The sequence below is a fragment of the Drosophila persimilis genome, unplaced genomic scaffold (assembly GCF_003286085.1).
Source record: "Drosophila persimilis strain 14011-0111.01,24,50 unplaced genomic scaffold, DperRS2 tig00001603-arrow-arrow-pilon, whole genome shotgun sequence".
NCBI lineage: Eukaryota > Metazoa > Arthropoda > Insecta > Diptera > Drosophilidae > Drosophila > Drosophila persimilis.
In genome coordinates this window covers 33,258-48,364 of record NW_020825533.1, presented here as the reverse complement: position 1 = coordinate 48,364, position 15,107 = coordinate 33,258, and the positions used below count along the sequence as shown (strand labels likewise).

At 50.7% G+C, this 15,107-nt stretch overlaps 1 non-coding gene across 1 annotated transcript; it reads left to right on the top strand.

Annotated features, from left to right (window-relative positions):
• Positions 1-14,252: 14,252 nt before the first annotated feature.
• Positions 14,253-14,325, top strand: Trnak-cuu. Its single transcript has one exon. It is a non-coding gene; the product is annotated as a tRNA-Lys (tRNA).
• The last annotated feature ends 782 nt before the right edge of the window (positions 14,326-15,107 follow it).

Genomic DNA, 15,107 nt, shown 5'->3' with positions numbered 1-15,107 from the left:
CGCCACGGCAAAGGATGAAAATCTGAGGCAACCACAAATCTCAGAGACTATTAAGGCTAGAGTAACCAAATTTGGTACACACACTCCTTTAAGATGTCACTATAAAACGTATATCTCAGAATTTCGCCTCACCCCCATCCGCCCCCACAAAGGACGAAAATCTGTTGCATCCAAAATATTGCAGATTCGAGAAAACTAAAAACGCAGAATCATAGAGAATGACTATATCTATCCGGTTGCTGAATCTGGATCAGATCAGATTATTTTTATAGCCAAAAGGAACAAATCAATTTGCAGTGGCTACGCAGCGCCCGACGTCACGCTCAGATTGATTTTCTGTCTCTCTCGCACGCATTCTTTGTCGTGTCGTTTAATATTAGCGGCGTCTGCCGGAGGAGAGCCATACTGACTTAGTATCGGGTATAACTGTAGAGTTGCGGTGTCCGCAGCAACTCACAACGTTCCCCCTCGTTATACCCGATACTCAAAATGAGTATTGGGGTATATTAGATTTGTGGTAAAAGTGGATGTGTGTAACGTCCAGAAGGAATCGTTTCCGACCCTATAAAGTATATATATTCTTGATCAGCATCAATAGCCGAGTCGATTGAGCCCTGTCTGTCTGTCCGTCCGTCCGTCTGTCCGTCTGTCCGTCCCCTTCAGCGCCTAATGCTCAAAGACTATAAGAGCTAGAGCAACGATGTTTTGGATCCAGACTTCTGTGATATGTCACTGCTCCAAAAATATTTCAAAACTTTGCCCCGCCCACTTCCGCCCCCGCAAAGGACGAAAATCTGAGGCAACCACAAATCTCAGAGACTATTAAGGCTAGAGTAACCAAATTTGGTACACACACTCCTTTAAGATGTCACTATAAAACGTATATCTCAGAATTTCGCCCCACTCCCATCCGCCCCCACAAAGGACGAAAATCTGTTGCATCCACAATATTGCAGATTTGAGAAAACTAAAAACGCAGAATCATAGATAATGACCATATCTATTAGATTGCTGAATCTGGATCAGATCAGATCATTTTTATAGCCAAAAGGAACAAATCAATTTGCAGTGGCTACGCAGCGCCCGACGTCACGCTCAGATTGATTTTCTGTCTCTCTCGCACGCACTCTTTGTCGTGTCGTTAAATATTAGCGGCGTCTGCCGGAGGAGAGCCATACTGACTTAGTATCGGGTATAACTGTAGAGTTGCGGTGTCCGCAGCAACTCACAACGTTCTCCCTCGTTTAGTTTATTTTGTTGAATTCTTTGCACACACGTCGCGGTCAATTTGGAAATTTAGCTGCAGCACATATGCATGTACATACATGTAGGTATAATTGATTTTGGTTATTGATCTATTCTCCACTGTGTCACTGTCACTTTTGTCTTCCACTTTTAATTAATACGTTTAATTTGCACGTCCACCCGGGGGCGCCATGAAAATTTAGAATATTTTTTCTAAAATAAAGAGACCGAAAAACTTGTGTGACTGCAAACTTGTATTTTACGACGACGAAAAAAAAGGAGTGCGTGCGTTCGTTTTCATAGATTTTTCTCGACTTCTCCTCATATATTCAAACAATTTCTTCTGCGCCTATCTTACCTACGGTTGCTAAGCGGGGCGAATTCACCAAGAGCGAGAGAGCGAGATTATATTGCGCTCCTGCTTTGCCCTAGCCTAACTTACACTAGACTTCATAAAATACGATCCTAATAACAATTATTATACGCCAAATGGCGCTACAATTCCAAAAACCAATTTGGTATCCAGCTCGGTACCCAGCTCTCACAAAGTTCTGCCCCCCACACCAAACTCCCACCCTTGACGGGAGATTGTTATACCCGATACTCAAAATGAGTATTGGAGTGTATTAGATTTGTGGTAAAAGTGGATGTGTGTAACGTCCAGAAGGCATCGTTTCCGACCCCATAAAGTATATGTATATATTCTTGATCAGCATCAATAGCCGAGTCGATTGAGCCATGTCTGTCTGTCCGTCTGTCCGTCCGTCCGTCTGTCCGTCCCCTTCAGCGCCCAATGCTAAAAGACTATAAGAGCTGGAGCAACGATGTTTTGGATCCAGATTTCTGTGATATGTCACTGCTCCAAAATTATTTCAAAACTTCGCCCCGCCCACTTCCGCCCCCACAAAGGGCGAAAATCTGTGGCATCCACAATTTCGACGATACGAGAAAACTAAAAACGCAGAATCGTAGAAGATGACTATATGTTCTAGAGTGCAAAATCTGAACCAGATCGTATAATTATTACAGCCAGAATCACGAAAACAATTTCACTCTTTCTCGCTCTGTCTCACTCTAACACACAGGTTTCATAGTCGGTTTTGTTAATTGCCAAATATGAGTTCAAGGATCTCAGAACCCATAAGAGCTAGAGCAACCAAATTTGGTATCCACACTCCTGTGATATCGGACCTTGACCGTTTTGTGTCAAAATTTCGCCACACCCCCTTCCGCCACGGCAAAGGATGAAAATCTGAGGCAACCACAAATTTCAGAGACTATTAAGGCTAGAGTAACCAAATTTGGTACACACACTCCTTTAAGATGTCACTATAAAACGTTTATCTCAGAATTTCGCCTCACCCCCATCCGCCCCCACAAAGGACGAAAATCCGTTGCATCCAAAATATTGCAGATTCGAGAAAACTAAAAACGCAGAATCATAGAGAATGACTATATCTATCCGGTTGCTGAATCTGGATCAGATCAGATTATTTTTATAGCCAAAAGGAACAAATCAATTTGCAGTGGCTACGCAGCGCCCGACGTCACGCTCAGATTGATTTTCTGTCTCTCTCGCACGCATTCTTTGTCGTGTCGTTTAATATTAGCGGCGTCTGCCGGAGGAGAGCCATACTGACTTAGTATCGGGTATAACTGTAGAGTTGCGGTGTCCGCAGCAACTCACAACGTTCCCCCTCGTTATACCCGATACTCAAAATGAGTATTGGGGTATATTAGATTTGTGGTAAAAGTGGATGTGTGTAACGTCCAGAAGGAATCGTTTCCGACCCTATAAAGTATATATATTCTTGATCAGCATCAATAGCCGAGTCGATTGAGCCCTGTCTGTCTGTCCGTCCGTCCGTCTGTCCGTCTGTCCGTCCCCTTCAGCGCCTAATGCTCAAAGACTATAAGAGCTAGAGCAACGATGTTTTGGATCCAGACTTCTGTGATATGTCACTGCTCCAAAAATATTTCAAAACTTTGCCCCGCCCACTTCCGCCCCCGCAAAGGACGAAAATCTGAGGCAACCACAAATCTCAGAGACTATTAAGGCTAGAGTAACCAAATTTGGTACACACACTCCTTTAAGATGTCACTATAAAACGTATATCTCAGAATTTCGCCCCACTCCCATCCGCCCCCACAAAGGACGAAAATCTGTTGCATCCACAATATTGCAGATTTGAGAAAACTAAAAACGCAGAATCATAGATAATGACCATATCTATCAGATTGCTGAATCTGGATCAGATCAGATCATTTTTATAGCCAAAAGGTACAAATCAATTTGCAGTGGCTACGCAGCGCCCGACGTCACGCTCAGATTGATTTTCTGTCTCTCTCGCACGCACTCTTTGTCGTGTCGTTAAATATTAGCGGCGTCTGCCGGAGGAGAGCCATACTGACTTAGTATCGGGTATAACTGTAGAGTTGCGGTGTCCGCAGCAACTCACAACGTTCTCCCTCGTTTAGTTTATTTTGTTGAATTCTTTGCACACACGTCGCGGTCAATTTGGAAATTTAGCTGCAGCACATATGCATGTACATACATGTAGGTATAATAGATTTTGGTTATTGATCTATTCTCCACTGTGTCACTGTCACTTTTGTCTTCCACTTTTAATTAATACGTTTAATTTGCACGTCCACCCGGGGGCGCCATGAAAATTTAGAATATTTTTTCTAAAATAAAGAGACCGAAAAACTTGTGTGACTGCAAACTTGTATTTTACGACGACGAAAAAAAAGGAGTGCGTGCGTTCGTTTTCATAGATTTTTCTCGACTTCTCCTCATATATTCAAACAATTTCTTCTGCGCCTATCTTACCTACGGTTGCTAAGCGGGGCGAATTCACCAAGAGCGAGAGAGCGAGATTATATTGCGCTCCTGCTTTGCCCTAGCCTAACTTACACTAGACTTCATAAAATACGATCCTAATAACAATTATTATACGCCAAATGGCGCTACAATTCCAAAAACCAATTTGGTATCCAGCTCGGTACCCAGCTCTCACAAAGTTCTGCCCCCCACACCAAACTCCCACCCTTGACGGGAGATTGTTATACCCGATACTCAAAATGAGTATTGGAGTGTATTAGATTTGTGGTAAAAGTGGATGTGTGTAACGTCCAGAAGGCATCGTTTCCGACCCCATAAAGTATATGTATATATTCTTGATCAGCATCAATAGCCGAGTCGATTGAGCCATGTCTGTCTGTCCGTCTGTCCGTCCGTCCGTCTGTCCGTCCCCTTCAGCGCCCAATGCTAAAAGACTATAAGAGCTGGAGCAACGATGTTTTGGATCCAGATTTCTGTGATATGTCACTGCTCCAAAATTATTTCAAAACTTCGCCCCGCCCACTTCCGCCCCCACAAAGGGCGAAAATCTGTGGCATCCACAATTTCGACGATACGAGAAAACTAAAAACGCAGAATCGTAGAAGATGACTATATGTTCTAGAGTGCAAAATCTGAACCAGATCGTATAATTATTACAGCCAGAATCACGAAAACAATTTCACTCTTTCTCGCTCTGTCTCACTCTAACACACAGGTTTCATAGTCGGTTTTGTTAATTGCCAAATATGAGTTCAAGGATCTCAGAGCCCATAAGAGCTAGAGCAACCAAATTTGGTATCCACACTCCTGTGATATCGGACCTTGACCGTTTTGTGTCAAAATTTCGCCACACCCCCTTCCGCCACGGCAAAGGATGAAAATCTGAGGCAACCACAAATCTCAGAGACTATTAAGGCTAGAGTAACCAAATTTGGTACACACACTCCTTTAAGATGTCACTATAAAACGTATATCTCAGAATTTCGCCTCACCCCCATCCGCCCCCACAAAGGACGAAAATCTGTTGCATCCAAAATATTGCAGATTCGAGAAAACTAAAAACGCAGAATCATAGAGAATGACTATATCTATCCGGTTGCTGAATCTGGATCAGATCAGATTATTTTTATAGCCAAAAGGAACAAATCAATTTGCAGTGGCTACGCAGCGCCCGACGTCACGCTCAGATTGATTTTCTGTCTCTCTCGCACGCATTCTTTGTCGTGTCGTTTAATATTAGCGGCGTCTGCCGGAGGAGAGCCATACTGACTTAGTATCGGGTATAACTGTAGAGTTGCGGTGTCCGCAGCAACTCACAACGTTCCCCCTCGTTATACCCGATACTCAAAATGAGTATTGGGGTATATTAGATTTGTGGTAAAAGTGGATGTGTGTAACGTCCAGAAGGAATCGTTTCCGACCCTATAAAGTATATATATTCTTGATCAGCATCAATAGCCGAGTCGATTGAGCCCTGTATGTCTGCCCGTCCGTCCGTCTGTCCGTCTGTCCGTCCCCTTCAGCGCCTAATGCTCAAAGACTATAAGAGCTAGAGCAACGATGTTTTGGATCCAGACTTCTGTGATATGTCACTGCTCCAAAAATATTTCAAAACTTTGCCCCGCCCACTTCCGCCCCCGCAAAGGACGAAAATCTGAGGCAACCACAAATCTCAGAGACTATTAAGGCTAGAGTAACCAAATTTGGTACACACACTCCTTTAAGATGTCACTATAAAACGTATATCTCAGAATTTCGCCCCACCCCCATCCGCCCCCACAAAGGACGAAAATCTGTTGCATCCACAATATTGCAGATTTGAGAAAACTAAAAACGCAGAATCATAGATAATGACCATATCTATTAGATTGCTGAATCTGGATCAGATCAGATCATTTTTATAGCCAAAAGGAACAAATCAATTTGCAGTGGCTACGCAGCGCCCGACGTCACGCTCAGATTGATTTTCTGTCTCTCTCGCACGCACTCTTTGTCGTGTCGTTAAATATTAGCGGCGTCTGCCGGAGGAGAGCCATACTGACTTAGTATCGGGTATAACTGTAGAGTTGCGGTGTCCGCAGCAACTCACAACGTTCTCCCTCGTTTAGTTCATTTTGTTGAATTCTTTGCACACACGTCGCGGTCAATTTGGAAATTTAGCTGCAGCACATATGCATGTACATACATGTAGGTATAATAGATTTTGGTTATTGATCTATTCTCCACTGTGTCACAATTAATACGTTTAATTTGCACGTCCACCCGGGGGCGCCATGAAAATTTAGAATATTTTTTCTAAAATAAAGAGACCGAAAAACTTGTGTGACTGCAAACTTGTATTTTACGACGACGAAAAAAAAGGAGTGCGTGTTAAACGTATTAATTAAAAGTGGAAGACAAAAGTGACAGTGACACAGTGGAGAATAGATCAATAACCAAAATCTATTATACCTACATGTATGTACATGCATATGTGCTGCAGCTAAATTTCCAAATTGACCGCGACGTGTGTGCAAAGAATTCAACAAAATAAACTAAACGAGGGAGAACGTTGTGAGTTGCTGCGGACACCGCAACTCTACAGTTATACCCGATACTAAGTCAGTATGGCTCTCCTCCGGCAGACGCCGCTAATATTTAACGACACGACAAAGAGTGCGTGCGAGAGAGACAGAAAATCAATCTGAGCGTGACGTCGGGCGCTGCGTAGCCACTGCAAATTGATTTGTTCCTTTTGGCTATAAAAATAATCTGATCTGATCCAGATTCAGCAACCGGATAGATATAGTCATTCTCTATGATTCTGCGTTTTTAGTTTTCTCGAATCTGCAATATTTTGGATGCAACGGATTTTCGTCCTTTGTGGGGGCGGATGGGGGTGAGGCGAAATTCTGAGATAAACGTTTTATAGTGACATCTTAAAGGAGTGTGTGTACCAAATTTGGTTACTCTAGCCTTAATAGTCTCTGAAATTTGTGGTTGCCTCAGATTTTCATCCTTTGCCGTGGCGGAAGGGGGTGTGGCGAAATTTTGACACAAAACGGTCAAGGTCCGATATCACAGGAGTGTGGATACCAAATTTGGTTGCTCTAGCTCTTATGGGTTCTGAGATCCTTGAACTCATATTTGGCAATTAACAAAACCGACTATGAAACCTGTGTGTTAGAGTGAGACAGAGCGAGAAAGAGTGAAATTGTTTTCGTGATTCTGGCTGTAATAATTATACGATCTGGTTCAGATTTTGCACTCTAGAACATATAGTCATCTTCTACGATTCTGCGTTTTTAGTTTTCTCGTATCGTCGAAATTGTGGATGCCACAGATTTTCGCCCTTTGTGGGGGCGGAAGTGGGCGGGGCGAAGTTTTGAAATAATTTTGGAGCAGTGACATATCACAGAAGTCTGGATCCAAAACATCGTTGCTCTAGCTCTTATAGTCTTTGAGCATTAGGCGCTGAAGGGGACGGACAGACGGACAGACGGACGGACGGACAGACAGACATGGCTCAATCGACTCGGCTATTGATGCTGATCAAGAATATATATACCTTATGGGGTCGGAAACGATTCCTTCTGGACGTTACACACATACACTTTTACCACAAATCTAATATACCCCAATACTCATTTTGAGTATCGGGTATAACAATCTCCCGTCAAGGGTGGGAGTTTGGTGTGGGGGGCAGAACTTTGTGAGAGCTGGGTACCGAGCTGGATACCAAATTGGTTTTTGGAATTGTAGCGCCATTTGGCGTATAATAATTGTTATTAGGATCGTATTTTATGAAGTCTTATGATGCCCCCTCCTTCCTCTCTCAGGCCGCTCCTCGCGCTTGCTGGTCCGGGGCTCCTCGCGCTTGCCGGTGTGGGGCTCCTCGCGCTTGCTGATGCGAGGCTCCTCGCGTCTGCTGGTCCGGTGCTCCTCGCGCCTACTGGTCCGGTGCTCTTCGCGCTCGCCGGCGTGGGGCTCCTCGCGCTTGCTGGTGCGGGGCTCCTTGCGTCTGCTGGTCCGGGGCTCCTCTCGTCGGCTGGTCGGGGGCTCCTCGCGCTTCGCCTCTTGTGCGCGTTTTCTCCGCGGTGCCGGCTCCCAGCTCACCAACTCCAGATCGCTTCCTGCATCGGTGTACCCCGGCGATACCACCGGGGACATCGTCGGTCCCGTGGATCCCGCGGTCGACACCAGCGGTGAGGCCAATAGCTGCAGCTCCGGGGACCTACTCCTGCTCGCCCTTTGCATGTCACCCATGGCCGGATACCCGCGGCGAATCTATTTTCGCTGCTCCGTCAAGTATCTTATTAAATGATGCTGCATCTTACACTTTTTTTCCTTCCACGTGGTCCTCCTTTATAAGGGCTCGTGCCGGTGCTCACCGTTCCCTGTAACGGTGCCTTACATGGGCCCGTGGGACGGCTCTCTCTTGCCTTCCAGCTGGCTCTCTCGCTCGCTCCCGTTTTGAAAGTTATCCGCGCCTCTCGCCGCGTTAACCCTAGGGTGCCCCCTGGTTTTGTAAGCCTTCCTTCGGTTCCCACTTCTTCCTCCTTTTTTTTTATATTTTTTTTTATTTGGCCCTTTCTACTTCCAGGTCTGGCGACGTGTTGTTTGGCTTCGCCTTGAATCTGGTAAGCTTCCCGAGTTCTTGGGTTCCTCATCTCACCTTGCCTTTTCTTTCAGCCCGTCCTTGGGTTCCGATCCAGGGTGCTGACCGATCTTCCAGCCCGTGATCAACAGGTCCTCCGACCTTTCGCCCGTGCTGCCAACATCGGCCCGCCCCCCGTGGCCAGCTCCGCCCGTCTCTGGATCGGCTTAGACGCGGATGTCACCCCCGTGCAGCGCCTCGGACCCAGGGATCATCCGATTCCCCAGCCGGTAGACCGCGCACGGGCGGCATCCGCTTTTGTCCCGCCATCCCCGACGTTAGCAGCTGGCTTCGATGTCCTGGACCCGGACCCGGACTTCTGCTCATCTCGGAACCCCTTCTCGGGTGCCCCCTCGTCCGTCGGCACACCACGCAACGCGCCCCCCCCCTGGGCTAGTGGCAACCCGGGTATCTTCTACCCTTTTTGCCTTTGCTCCGTTCCTATTGGCTGACGAGCTAATCCTCCTTTTTTTTCTTGTAGGTCCAGCTTCATTGGTCCGCCGGCCGCCGTCTGCAGCTTAGTTTTACTGAACCTTAGTTGTAAGAGTATCCTGTATGGCCTTGTCCTGCGTGGCATCTAGTTGGGCCGCCCGCTCCTCCCTTGTGAGCGATTCCTGTCCTGCGTGACACGCGTGGTTCTGAGTTTTACCGAACCTTAGTTGTAGGCTCATCCTGTACGACCTTGTCCTGCGTGGCATCCAGTTGGGACTCTCCTCTCCGCCCCTGCCGCTAGTTTCTGTCTTTCGTGCTCGTCCATCCCTCTCCGTATGCCTTGCTCGTTGCCCCTCCTTGTGCGTCGTCTACGCTTCGGTTCCAGGGCCTGTTTCAGGGGTTCCTTCCCCGGGTTGTGGCTTCAGGTCCCCTATATGGGCGGTCCGCATCCGTTTCTCGCTGTCCTTCTTCAATTTACAAATGACCGGGGACACGAAATCCACTATGGTGTAGGGACCGTCGTATTTCGGGGCCAGTTTTGCCGCAAACCCTTCGGCCGCGTTGGATAGATGGTGTTGCTTGGCCCATACCTTGTCTCCAATCGTGGGTTTCCACGCTCTCCTCCTCAGGTTATAATACCTCGCCTGGTCCTGCGCCGCTCTTTCGAGATTCCGCCTCACCAGTTGAAATACCTCTCTCAACTTGGCAGCGTTCTCGTCCGGATTGAGCGTGCCCTGTCCTGTGCCCAGCGCTTCGTCATCGTATAGAGCCTTTGGTAGCCTCGGCTCTCTCCCTTGTACCACAAACGCCGGCGCGTACCCGGTGGATTCGGACACCCCTGAATTTACGGCCAGCATTATCTCTGGCCATTTCTCATCCCAGTTCCTCTGGTTCCCTTCGGTGAACTGTCATAGTTTTCACCGTCCGGTTAGTTCGCTCCGTCGGGTTCTCCTGCGGCGTGTACGGGGCCGTGAACTGATGCCGTACGCCCATCTGCTCCAAAAACCTCTTAAACGCTCTACTGGTGAACTGGACGCCATTATCTGTGATCACCACCTTCGGCACGCCAAACCGGGACACGATGCGCTCTCGGAACGCTTTCGTTAGTGCTTCCGCCGTGGCCTTTCTCATGGGGACCAACTCGGTCCATTTCGAGAACCGATCCACCATCACCAATAACATGGCATTCCCATGCTTTGACCTGGGCAGCGGGCACACCGTTGCCCACGGCTCGTCTGGCACTCGTGTCAGCATTTTTCCGGTTGACTTGGTTTGTAGCGTAGGCAGATTTCACACCTCCTCACGTATGTCCTCACATCTCGATGCATCCCCGGCCAGTTGTACCGGGCGGCTACTCTGGCCATCGTCCTTCTGCCGCCCGCGTGCCCCGCCTCCGGCGAGTCGTGATTCTCTCTTATGACTCTCTCTCTTAGACCCTTTGGAACGCATAACTTCCATGATGCTATTTCCTCTTCTCCCGCTCGGTACGGGATGTGCCGGTATACCCGGCCTGCTTCCTCGACGTAATCCGGATATTTCCTCGGTTCCGTCTTCATCCTCTCTTTAACCTTTTTAATCCATCCGCACTCTGCCTCCGGTTCGTGTCCCTTCTCTGCATCCTCCTCGGTGGTTCTCAGGCATCGCTCCGCCAATGGCTGTCGGGACAGTGCGTCCGCCACTACGTTCAGCTGCCCTTTCCTGTATGCCACTTCGAAGTCGTATTGTTGTAGCTCCAGCGCCCACCTGGCGATCCTCCCTGTTGGGCTCTCGATGCTGTTCAACCATTTCAACGCCATGTGGTCTGTGACCACCTTGAAATGGTATCCCTCCAGATAGGGCTTTAGCTTTCTTATAGCCCATACAATGGCCAGACACTCCTTTTCGGTCGCCGAATAGTTCTTTTCCGCGCTGTTCAGGGTCCTACTGGCGTATGAGATGACCCTTTCGCCCTTCTCCGTCTCTTGCGTCAGGATCGCCCCCAGTCCGTAGTCGCTGGCGTCCGTCTGGAGCACGAATTTCTTTGAGAAATCTGGGCATGCCAACACTGGGTCTGCTGTCAGCCGACTTTTTACGTCCTCGAACGCTTGTTGCTGCTCCGTTGACCATTCCCACTTGGCCTTCTTCTTCAGCAAAGTGCTGAGGGGCTGCACCAACGTGGTGAATCCCTTTACGAACCGCCTGTACCAGGAGGCCACGCCCAAGTATTGTCGTAGCTCTTTGACACTTGCTGGCGGCTGCAACTCCTTAATGGCCGCCACTTTCTCGGGATCGGTGCAGATTCCGTCTCCCGTTACCAAATGCCCCAAGTATCGTAGCTCCTTCCTAAAAAATTGACACTTGTCCACATTTAGGCGCAAGTTTGCGTTCTTCAACCGCCGAAAAACTTCTTCGAGGTTGCGCTTGTGCTCCTCCTCGGTACGGCCGATGACAATGATGTCGTCTTGGTACGCAAACGCGTGTGGCATCATCTCGGGGCCTATCACCTGATCCAATGCCCTCTGGAACGTAGCCGAGGCTGAGTGGAGTCCGAATGGCATCACCTTCCACTGGAACAGCCCTTTGCCGGGCACCGTGAACGCGGTGAATTTTCTACTGCCTACCTCCAGTGGTATCTGCCAATATCCGTCCTTTAAGTCTAAGCTACTAATGAACCGTGCCTCCCTGAGCTGGTCCAAAATATAGTCTATCCTTGGCATGGGGTATGCATCCTTGATGGACTTTGCGTTTATCTGTCTGAAGTCCACGCATAATCTCCACTTTCCCGTCTTCTTTTTGACCATCACGATGGGTGAACTGTACGGACTCTTCGATGGCTCAATGCACCCTCTTGCCAGCAGTTCGTCAACCTGTTGGTTGATTTCGGCTTGCATCTTGGGATTTTTGGGATAGTAACGCTGCTTGACCGGCTGGGCATCACTCATCGTGATCGTGTGTGTAGCTATGTTCGACACTCCCTTCAGTTCTCGGAACTCTTCCAACTCCTTTGCCAGGAAGTCTTCCACCGATCCCTCCTCCGCTCGCGTTCCGTCGGATGCGGGCCCGACAGACCCTTCCGTGTTCGCTACCACCGCCACTGACAACTTCTCCTCCAACCGCCCCTGGCGGTGGCCTCTCGCAGGGATCACAACCCTGTGTCCCGCACAGGTCACCTCTGCTCCGACCGCGGCGAGGAAATCCCATCCCAGGACCAGCTCATCTATTACTCCGGGCATCACGAGAAACGGGATTGTAACGATCTTGTCCCCGAAGGCCAACTCCACCTCGATCTGGGAATTGATTTCCCGGCTGCGTCCGTCAGCCAGCCGCACCAGCTTCCTCGTTTCTTTCTGTCGCCTCTCTTCCCCCAGTCTACTCGCCGCCTCGCAGCTGATAAAACTGCTTGTCGCCCCGGTATCGACCGTTGCTTTCCAATTGCTGCCCGCGATCCTCACCACCGCCGACAGCTGGACATCCTCCTCCATGAGTTCTCCTACGAGCTTTGGGGGGCTTCGTCTTGCGACCCTGGCACGGCCCTCCGCGGCTTGGGTCGCGGGGCGTTTCCCGCTTTCGGGCAGCACTGCCATGTCGGGGCCCCTACCTTGCCGCACCTCCAGCAGAATGTTATAGGTCGGCCATTGCATGCTTGTGCCCAATGGCGGTCACTCCCGCATCGTCGACACGCCTGGGCTGGGTTTTTCACGAACCCCGCCTCTATGTTCGTGTTCGTTTGGTCGTCCCGCCGCGTTGGGACCGGCCTTTTTTCCCCTGTCGAATCAGAGCTGGCTGCCGTTTCGCCCTGGCAGCGGCGACATATCTCCGTTACTGTCGGACGGGCGAACGGATTATTTGCTTTTGCTTTGCTCGCCGGACACTCTCGTTGGAACTCCAGCCGATCCCTCTCCAGAGCCTCAAACTCGTCGGCCAGCGTCATCATGTGGTCCAGGTCTCTGCACCTATGTGGCCGGATGAACACCCTCAAATCTGGCATGCTGTTGTCTCTAATGAGCTCCAACTGCTCTTCGGGCGTGCATTTTAGTGGCCGCATGAGGGTCTGCATCTCCACCATGTAGTCCTTGAATGGCTCTCCCCATCTTTGCTTCCTCAACCTCACCTCCTGGAGTAATTTTTCAAAATACCCCCTCGGCAGGAAGTATGCTTGGAAGCTACGCGCAAATGCGTTCCATGTCTGCCACTGCCTGTTGTGGGCTACAAACCACATGAGCGCCCGACCCTTTAGCAGCTCAGGCATGGCTCGCGGAATTAAATTCAACTCCAACCCGTACATGTCGGCTGACCACTCGATCTGTTCCAGGAACTCGAGTGGTTTCGCCGTTCCGTCGAACCGAAACGACCACTCCCTGACCTGCTTGGCGACGTGGGCAAAACTCGAACTGGACGGTCTCGTGGTTTGTTCTTCGAGTCCCCGTCGATGATCCTCCCCTGCTCTCCCTTCTTCCTCCCTCTGTGGGTTTCTCGCGCTCCCTTGCTCCGACTGTGCTGGCCGGGTGGGCCTCTCCCCACTCTCTGCCCGCGGTCGGCTAGGCGACCGGCTTTTCACCGGGACCGCCAGGCTCGCGATGAGCTCCTCTTGGGTCTCGGACGGCCGTCTCCGCAGCGTTACTTGCTCCGCACTCGCCGGCAGCGTCAGGCGCTCGTATGGATCCGCCCCGTCCTCCTTCTGGGCCGCGGTCACGGCTCCTCCCGCCTTCATCTCCCAGGCCTCGAGCGCGTCCGCATACTCCGGTTCCTCTCCGTATGCCTTGCTCGTTGCCCCTCCTTGTGCGTCGTCTACGCTTCGGTTCCAGGGCCTGTTTCAGGGGTTCCTTCCCCGGGTTGTGGCTTCAGGTCCCCTATATGGGCGGTCCGCGTCCGTTTCTCGCTGTCCTTCTTCAATTTACAAATGACCGGGGACACGAAATCCACTATGGTGTAGGGACCGTCGTATTTCGGGGCCAGTTTTGCCGCAAACCCTTCGGTCGCGTTGGATAGATGGTGTTGCTTGGCCCATACCTTGTCTCCCTCCCGACAAGTAAGAAGGCACGGGTTGTGTCTTGTACTGGTATGTTAAAATGCTTTATTGGTATCTTAAGTCTATCTTACGCTACGCGGATTCCAGCCCGGCTAGCTCAGTCGGTAGAGCATGAGACTCTTAATCTCAGGGTCGTGGGTTCGTGCCCCACGTTGGGCGCCAGTTGTAACGAACCGTTCTTCTCCGTCTGATGCAGCTGGGCTGGCTCAGCGGTCGGTAGGCTCGCTGCAACAATATTTATATGTTGCCCCGACGAGTAGGTAGGGGGAGTAGGTCCCCGGAGCTGCAGCTATTGGCCTCACCGCTGGTGTCGACCGCGGGATCCACGGGACCGACGATGTCCCCGGTGGTATCGCCGGGGTACACCGATGCAGGAAGCGATCTGGAGTTGGTGAGCTGGGAGCCGGCACCGCGGAGAAAACGCGCACAAGAGGCGAAGCGCGAGGAGCCCCCGACCAGCCGACGAGAGGAGCCCCGGACCAGCAGACGCAAGGAGCCCCGCACCAGCAAGCGCGAGGAGCCCCACGCCGGCGAGCGCGAAGAGCACCGGACCAGTAGGCGCGAGGAGCACCGGACCAGCAGACGCGAGGAGCCTCGCATCAGCAAGCGCGAGGAGCCCCACACCGCCAAGCGCGAGGAGCCCCGGACCAGCAAGCGCGAGGAGCGGCCTGAGAGAGGAAGGAGGGGGCGCACAACGCGGAAGGAGGAGCCCAGTGAGAGGGCCTCGAAGCGGGCGTCCACCCGGTCGACGCGTACGGCCAGGGAAGAGGAGTCGTCGGCACGCACAAGGGGGAGGTCGACGGCGCGGCAAAGGGATCAGCGACCGACAGACCCACAGGTCGAGAAGCGGCAGCCAACGCCGATCGAAACCGCGGTCAAGGAGCCGCAGGCAACGCCGGCTGACGCCACGGAAGACAACGCGGCCGCTGAGGCACGACGCC